This window comes from Prionailurus bengalensis, chromosome A2, assembly GCF_016509475.1.
Source record: "Prionailurus bengalensis isolate Pbe53 chromosome A2, Fcat_Pben_1.1_paternal_pri, whole genome shotgun sequence".
Taxonomy (NCBI): domain Eukaryota; kingdom Metazoa; phylum Chordata; class Mammalia; order Carnivora; family Felidae; genus Prionailurus; species Prionailurus bengalensis.
In genome coordinates, this window is record NC_057348.1 from 96,399,618 (window position 1) to 96,408,232 (window position 8,615).

Sequence of the window (8,615 nt, forward strand, 5' to 3'; positions counted from 1 at the left end):
TGAGAGAAACCAGACACTTGTTCATAGGAACTCCCAGTGCAGCATCAAGTGTTTATAATTTTCTTATGGAAAAAACATATAAACTACTTTAAGGCATATTATGACTTCATAGAGAATTATTAGTTAATGACTAAAACGAGAGTAAGAAGGAAACTTAGAAACAATATGAAAAACAGCTTCTTTGTTTTCATTCTCTTGACATTGGCACGGAGTGTCCAGTGCCCAAGTCTTCAGTAATCTCATAGTTGATTGAAAAAGAATGTTGAAATGAATGAAAATCAGGCATTTGGCTTATTTATAATTGAAGAGAGAAATGAAGTTGAAAGTGGCTCTTTCAACTTATTAAGAATGATAAATGACCTAAATAGGAAATGTTAGGAAGTTTAAGTCAACATAGCTATTGGTTAAAAATGAATGTGGGCACTTAGGGGTGTGAACAGCATATGCTAAAACACACAAACTGTATGAAATAAGCTGCACAATAGATCAAAATATTAATCATTTACTTTTTTTTTTGGTTTTACTTTTTAATCTGAAAAATTTCAAATGTACAGAAAAGTAAAAGGAATAGAACAATGGACCCACATTGTCCATCATCTAGCATCAACAATTATAAATATACTGGCAAGCCTATTTCATCTAAACCTCGCACTCCTAACCCTTTTGGGTTTTGGCTTTTTTAAAACACAGTTGTATTAAAGTATAACTTATATACCATAAAATTCACTCATTGTAACGATATAATTCAATAATTTTTAGTAAACTTACAGAGTTGTGCACCCATCACCATGATACAATTTTAGAATATTTCCATCCCTCCAAAAAGTTTCCTCATGGCTGTTTGTAGTTAATCAAGGCTCCCACTCCTAGCCCCAGGCATCTTTCTGTAGATTTGCCTTTTCTAAACATTTCATGTAAATGTAGAGCCATACAATATGTAGTATTTTATGTACAACTTCTTTCTTTTCGTATAATAGTTTTGAGGTTTATCCATGTTGTATATATCAATAGTTTGTTTTTATTGGTGAATAATATTCCACTGTAGGGGTATGCATTTTGTTTTTCCATTCACCAGTTAATGAACTCTGGATTGCTTCTTATTTGGGGCTGTTATATGTAATGCTGCTAGGAATATTTGCATGCAAGTCTTTGGACATATGCTTACATTTTTCCTGGGTAAATACCTAGGAATGGAATTGCTTAATAATAGGTGAGTTTGTTTTTAACTTTTAGAGAAACTTTCAAACTGTTTTTCAAAGAAACTTTTATTTTATATTCCTATTAGCAGTAAATGAAGCTTTTACTTTCTCCTCATCCTTGCCAAGTTTTCAGCATAGATGATCATGTCGTCTGTGAATAAATACCACCTTCCTTTTCTTTTCCAGTCTGGATAGCCTTTATTTCTATTTCGTGGTCATCACACTGGCTGGACTCCCCAGCACAGTGTTAAATAAAATGGCAAGAGCTAGCATTCTTGTCTTATTCCTCATCCTGGGCAAAAACATCAAGTATGATGTTAGCTGCAAGGTTTTCTTAGATACCTCTTACCAGACTGAATAAGTAAGTTCCCTTCTTTTCTTAACTGCTGGAGGTTTTTATTATGGCTATAAGGTGGATATTTTCCATTGAAATTATCTATGGTTTTTCTTTTTTTTTTTTTTTTAATTTTTTTTTTCAACATTTATTTATTTTTGGGACAGAGAGAGACAGAGCATGAACGGGGGAGGGGCAGAGAGAGAGGGAGACACAGAATCTGAAACAGGCTCCAGGCTCTGAGCCGTCAGCCCAGAGCCCGACGCGGGGCTCGAACTCACGGACCGCAAGATCGTGACCTGGCTGAAGTCGGACGCTTAACCGACTGCGCCACCCAGGCGCCCCTATGGTTTTTCTTTTTAAGTTAGTTAATATGATGAATTACATTAACTGAGTTTTGAATGTTAAACCAACTCTGCATTCCACAGATAAATGACACTTGGTCTGATGTATTGCTATTTTCATATGTTATACAACTCAATTTACTAACTTTTTGTTTAGATTTTGCATCTGTATTCATCCAGGTTATTAGTTTGTAGGTTTCTTACTTGTGTAATCTTTGTGTGCTCTTGATTATCAGAGTAAATTGTGCCTCTTAGAATGAGTAGGGAAATATTCCTCTTCCTTGAATTTATCAAAGAGTTTGTGTAGAATAGATATTATTTATTTCTTAAATATTCATTAGAATTCACCAGCAAAGTCATCTGGGCTGGGAGTTTCCTTTATAGGAAGATTTTAAACTACAAATCCAATTTCTTTTATAGGTATAGGGCTATTTACATTATTTCTTTGGTTTATTTTAATTTTTTTAATGTGTATATTTATTTTTTAGAGAGAGGGAGAGAGAGCGCCTGAGCAGGGGAGGGACAGTGAGAGAGGTGGCACACAGAATCTGAAGCATACTCCATGCTCTGAGTTGTCAGCACAGCCTGACGCGGGTTTGAACCCATGAACTGTGAGAGATCATGACCTGAGCCAAAATGGGATGCTCAACTGACTGAGCCACCCAGGCACCCCTTAGGTTATTTCTTTGTGAGTGAGCTTTGGTAGTTTGTATTTTCAAGGTATTTGTCTATTTCATCTAATTTGGTGAATTTATTGACATAAGGTTGTTTTTAATATTTACTTTTTTATCTATTATTATTTAAAAAAATTTATTTTGAGAAAGAAAGAGAACATGAGTGGGAGAGGGGAAGAGAGAGAGAGGGAGAGAGAGAGAATCCCAAGCAGGCTCCCCACTGTTAGCACAAAACCCAGTTCAGGGCTTGAACTCACAAACCATGAGATCATGACTTGAACCAAAGTAGAGCCAGACACTTAACCAACTGAGCCAACCAGGTACCCCAGTATTTCCTTTTTTAAAATGAATAACTGCAGACTCTGTATTAATATCACTTATTTATTGTGTCTTCTCAGTATTTTTCCTAATTAAACTTTATAGATGTTTGTAAAGTTCATTTATATTCTTAAAGAGCCAGATTTTGCTTCCATTTATTATTTATATAATTTTTATATTTTCTATTTTATTGATTACCATTTTTATTTTCTTTTTTTCTTTCTTCTGCTAACTTTGTACTTTATTTGGTCATCTTTTTTCTAATTTGCTATAGTATAAGTTGTGGTCATTGTTTTGAAACTTTATTCTATATAGTCCCTAAGTGCTGTTTTAGTGACATCCCATAAATTGTGATATGTTTTGTTTGCATTTTCATTCAGTTCAGAAATACTTCCAAATTTTGATTTCCCATTGACCCATGAGACATTTGAAGGTGTATTATTTAATTCCCAAATAGTTGGGTATTTTTCAGTGTTCTTTCTGGTACTGAGTTCTAGTTTAATTTCATTGTAGTTATAGAACATAGATGAATACTTAAAAATTTTTGGAACATGTTTTATGGCCTAGAACATGGCCTATTTGGTATATATTTCATGCACACTTTCAATGTGTTTTAAGCTGTTATTGGGTAGGATGTTCTATGTCAATTAAGTCAAACTGAGTCTTTTATATGGTACTGATTTTAGTCACCTCATTCTATTAATTATTAGGAAAAGGTTGATAGCCATAACTGTAATTGTGGATCTATTTTTCCTTATGGTTCTATTAGTTTTTGCTTTATTTTTATGCATTTTATGAGGTGCATAAATATTTACAGTTGTTATATTTTGTTGAACCAACTCCTTTATCATTATGAAATGACCTCCTCTTCTATTCCTGGTAATATTCCTTGATCTATACTTTACTTTGCCTGACATTAATATCGCCACCCTTGTTTTCTTTTGATTAATTATCATATTTTTTTATTATTTTACTTTTCAAGTATTTGTGTAGTTGAGCTACTTGTAGGTTTATAATTTTCATTTCTTTAAATGCCAATTTGAAATTTACCATGATGGATGCTAGATTCTTTTCTATTCCTACCACTATTATTAAAATTACTTTTCTGGGATGCAATTAACTGTTTGATCATTTGGAGTTTTACTTTTAGGATTAAGTAGTAAAGTAGATCTCAGGATATTAGTTAATATTTTTGAAATTCCTTTCTATTCACATAATTTTTGTGTTTTATCTTTCTCTTCTAGATGTTTTTGGTAATATCACTTTGTTATAAGCTACTTCATTTAAGTGGCTGACGTGGTGACAAAACCTTCATAGTTTCTCAATTTAATGAAGAAATCAATAATTTTTAAATGAAAAATATGCTTTCCTTTTGTTTGTGACACAACAGATCTCTGGGCCAGTTCCTGACTCCTAGATCTTTGAGTTTCTAAATTCTGGGAGAAGTCATAGTTTAATTAGAAGTTTAATTAAATGGAAGAGAGGTGCCTGCGTGGCTCAGTTGGTTAAGCATCAGACTCTTGATTTTGGTTCAGGTCATTATCTCACAGTTTGTGGGTTCGCGCACTGCGTTGGGCTCTTTACTGATGGCATAGGGTCTGTTTGAGATTCTCTCCCTCTGCCTCTCTCTCTCTCTTAAAAATAAATAAATAAACTTAAAAAAAAAGAAGTGGACTGGTTTATAGTTGACAACATGTGGTCATCAGGGAAGCAGGAAGACCAATTACCTCAGAAGTGATAAAAATGACTGACAAATACACTATGAGGTACTATGTTAAGTTCTGGACATAATGAGTGATGAGCTATGATATTTCTTTAGTCACATTAAATCAAAGCAGTTTTAGACCAAATTGGTGGTTCATTACACTGAATTAACATAGCATTTTTAGCCTGAAGTAAGTGGTCTTCTTCTGTAGCAGATCCATTGGGGTAATAGAAGTGAATCTTTTTCTTCCTATTATTCTTTCCCATATTTTTATTTCAAATTGTTTCCCTCAAGATGCTATTTATAGTAACATGGAATATTTTTTGTTATACTTGTCACAAATGTCATATTCTCAAGGCAGACTGTGTTTCCATTCCACCTGGATTGTAAGTATAACTTACAAGTCTCATTTTACAACTCTGATGAGTTGATATTTGGGTCTAACAGAAAAAATATTGTGATCATTGGGCCTTGGATACAAAAGAGGGAATGAAGGCTGTTATTCCACATATTTGTCAGTTTGATGTATATTAATGTTAAATATATAAAATTTACATGCTAATACTTCCCTGAGATACTATAGAAGAGTTTGTGTGTCAAATAGAAGACATTCACAATTTTGACCAATTTGGTAAAGATGAAAGTGAGGTGGAGACTAATTTTTAATTAGATCCTACAATAAAATATTTGAAATTTTGAGTAGAACATGGAATTTTCAAATAGGTTAGCACACAAAGTATTCAGGGCAGAGAAGAGAAAAACAGCATTTGTTCATCACACAAAAAAAATGTCAGTGTAATGGGTCATAAGCACACATTTTGGATGTAATGGAAGAAAGTTACAAAGTTTCTATACTGAAAGTGAGCTTTAAGAAAGTGTATAAACAAAGATTAAAAATTTATTCTAAATGGCAATGATACCTGATATAAAAAGATCATATCCTAGGACAGACTTAACAGAGATGAGGAGGAGGTCAATAGTGCCTACATGAAAAGGAATCCTTATTTGTTCAGAAAAGTGACCGTGCTCTTAGGTATACTGCTCAAGGGGCTCCACCAATCCCTGGTGAGGAAGAATTGGAATTTGACATCAAAACATCACTTTATATAAAAATTATGCCTGTGTTGAATGTAGAGAACACCAAATATAGTTATCTTTTCAGCATATGTATTCAATGATGATGTAGACTACAAGAGTTCCAGTTAAAGAGCCTCTCTAAATATTATTATGTAGAGAAATTTCTGACCTTGGAAGATGTACTTTGCCACTGTATTCAAGATTCAGGTATATATATTCGGCATAAAAATATAAATATCAGCCTTTAAATTTTTTTTTAACATTTATTTATTTTTGAGAGACAGAGAGAGGCAGAGCATGAGCAGGGGAGGGGGAGAGAGAGAGAGATACAGAATCTGAAGCAGGCTCCAGGCTCTGAGCTGTTTGTTAGCACAGAGTCTGACGCGGGTCTCGAACTCATGAACTGTGGGACCATGACCCGAGCTGAAGTTGGACATGCAACCGACTGAGCCACCCAGGCGCCCCTATAAATATCAGTCTTTAATGAAAGTTAACTTGTGTAGGTAAACTATGTAATAATACTGTAGTTGGTAATCATTAAATTGAACTCAATGTATATTACTCTCTTCTATTACTATACAGATAACATGTACAGTGAAATTCTACAATTCAAAGTAACTTATATTTTAAATTTGGGCATTGTGGAAAATTAACTTTAAAATTCTCTAAAAGGGTTATACTTTATGTAGTGCAAAGGAAAGCAGTATTTAGCAAAGTACTCTTAGATCCTTCATGAAGAGAAAGTTAAGAAAATAATTCAAAGAAAACATTACTTTCCTAAGGAGAATTTATTGTCAAATTATATTATTTTTTTCCTCCTAAAGGTGTCAGGGGCCATTATTTCTCACCATTGCTTCGAGATATGAATTCATTGGCTTCATTTCCAGTAACGTTCATACACGAACAGTCAGAAAGAATAGTAATGGTTGCATATTTTTTCTCTGTGAATGTGTGTTTGTATGTACATGTGTGAGCACATACATGTGCTCATATTTGTAGGTCTTTTCTTTAACCACAATACAAATAGATAAGATATTAAAATAAGTTCTTCACCTACAAATAAAAATAAAATAGGAGCCAGCCAATTCCCTGAAAGAAATAGTGAGAAAATACAGAAACCTGTAAAGAGGCATAAGAATAAAACAAAATGTTAGGGGAAAAAAAGTTGTTCTTCATCTGTTATGTCATTTTATTTTCTGCGAACTCTGAGAGGTTAGACAAGAGAGGTGTCATGAGATGGAAAAGGAAAGCTCTGAGAGTTTCCAAGGTTAGGCAGCCCCATCCCTCACTATTTTTCTCTGAAGACAGAAATTCAGGAAACATTTCTTTTTAACACCAGAGGTAGAGGAGAGAAAGAATAAAAGAAAGAGAAAATGTCTTGAAAATAACCAGGATCCTCAAAATTAGAAAACTGAACATTCATGTAAGAATAAAGTTGTGCAACTGATTATTACTTGTAAGCAGTGGCATAATAGGTGAAAAAGAATGATGTCAAAACAGAGAAATTAGAATATATGTCACTGTCCATAGTCACAAAGTCACACACTGTGTACCTGATTTTCTTTTCTGTCATCAATGTGAAGAAATCAACTCCCTCTGGATATTCCTCTTACAGCCAAGTACCATCAAACACCTGTCACTAATATGTGCTGATTTGTACGGTTCAGGTAATACCAAAGTGGTCAACTGAAGGGCCATTTGGCAAAGGCAAAAGGAATGGAGACCTCAGTTTTCTGGAGCCTTTCGTATGAAGAAGGCTAAGCAGGTCATGTGTAGTTCCATGTGCTCTGGCAGTTTTGATTTTATTGCCAATGCTCTGAAGCATTTTTGGGCATTATAATTCCAGCCTTGTTGTATTGGTCCTCACTGACCCTTCATATGTAGTAGGTCCTCACTGATCCTTCACTTCTTTTCCCCCTGCTAGGTAGGTGAGTTTGTTGGGTATCTTTCCTTGCCTCTCCATATTCATTCTTCACCATTCTCTGATATACTCTGCCCTTGTCTTCTGGACTCAGATTGAACACTGGATTTTGCCCGTTGGTAGCACAAGCAAGAGGCCAGAAGGAAGGAGGAGAGACATGGGAGAAAGTGAAGTCAGGATATTTATTTCCCTAGCTCTTTTCTATGGGATTTGGTAGGTCTCTCCTTCTAAAGTCTCAGCTTCTGACAGCTGGCTCTCATTTCTTAGCTCTGTCCTAATTCCAACAAGTGTTCCTTTTCTTCGCCTGCCTTCAGGCTCAAGGTGGTAAATTCTCCTTGCCCTTCTTAGCCTCAGGGTCCTGCACTATCCCTTCTGGTTTCCCTATATACTGACAATATTTTGTAAAAAAAAAAAAGTCTTTTATTAAACTCTCATCAAATTATCCTAAGTTATCCTATTCATTTTCTCTTGGATCTCTGACTGATTAAATGAATCTAAGAAAAATCAGCCAACCTCCAATGCACATTTACCATCACTTACCCTTTCACATGACTCTGATGCACAATAATATGAAGAACATCAACACTGGGCTCTTCCCATCCTGTGTGAAGTTATTTCTCCTGAAAAATGGCCCAGTACCATAACCCGCCCCCCTGCCCTGAGGTTTTCAGGACAGAGCAGGATGTTTGTGAAGCTGAAGAACACATCTTTTAGCAATAATCGCGCCTCGTATAAACCTCATTGGCTACGATACTGCCACTGCGCAAAGCTGAAGAACACATCTTTTGATAAATTGGTCCAGAGCTCAAGAGTTCCACAAAGGAGCCTCAGGATGGGAGAATGTTTTAGTCACATAAGGATCTTATCCAGAGCCCACTTCAATAGAAAACGATCCAGAAATGATCTTTGGATTTTTTGAGTTTAAGAACCATGTTGCCCCTCAAAAACAAAAAAAGGTTAGAACCATACATTTCTGTTAGAAGAATGTCCCCCACTGCCTTTTTAAGGTCCTGAATATTTTCCTGGGGAAGCATACTAGGTAC

General features: G+C 35.0%; 1 non-coding gene across 1 annotated transcript; it reads right to left on the minus strand.

Annotated features, from left to right (window-relative positions):
- Window positions 1-8,195: 8,195 nt before the first annotated feature.
- LOC122488890 lies at window positions 8,196-8,343 on the minus strand. The gene has a single exon (XR_006298780.1). It is a non-coding gene; the product is annotated as a U4 spliceosomal RNA (small nuclear RNA).
- Window positions 8,344-8,615: the final 272 nt, after the last annotated feature.